This window comes from Carlito syrichta, unplaced genomic scaffold (genome assembly GCF_000164805.1).
Source record: "Carlito syrichta isolate Samal-C Ts95f unplaced genomic scaffold, Tarsius_syrichta-2.0.1 Scaffold252043, whole genome shotgun sequence".
Classification (NCBI taxonomy): Eukaryota; Metazoa; Chordata; class Mammalia; order Primates; family Tarsiidae; genus Carlito; species Carlito syrichta.
Window position 1 is genome coordinate 231 of NW_007196139.1, and position 362 is coordinate 592.

The following is a 362-nucleotide window of genomic DNA, read 5'->3' on the forward strand; positions in this document are numbered from 1 at the left end:
TTAAAATCTGCTGTGGGCCAACAGGCGTGACCCGGCACCCGTGGGATTCCTTAGGGAGGGGGGAAAGAGAGGGAGAGAATTTTACCAGAACTGCTGTGGGTTAGCAGCCGTGGGGTCCCTGGGGCCCGGGTTAGCAGCTGTGGGGCCCCTGGGGCCCGCTGCGACCCGGCAGCTGCGGGAGTTTTTAAAGTTTGAGAGAGATAAAGGAGAAGAGGAAGGCTTTAGGGTCTGCGGTGGTCTTGAAAGCCGAGGCAGGTGTGTTTTTCCTCGCCTGGGGGCTGGAGGGGTGGGGTTTAAAGTCTGTTCCCTCCGGAGTTCCCCAGAAAGTTTTTACTCCCTTGTTTGGGGAGGGGGACTTGCCT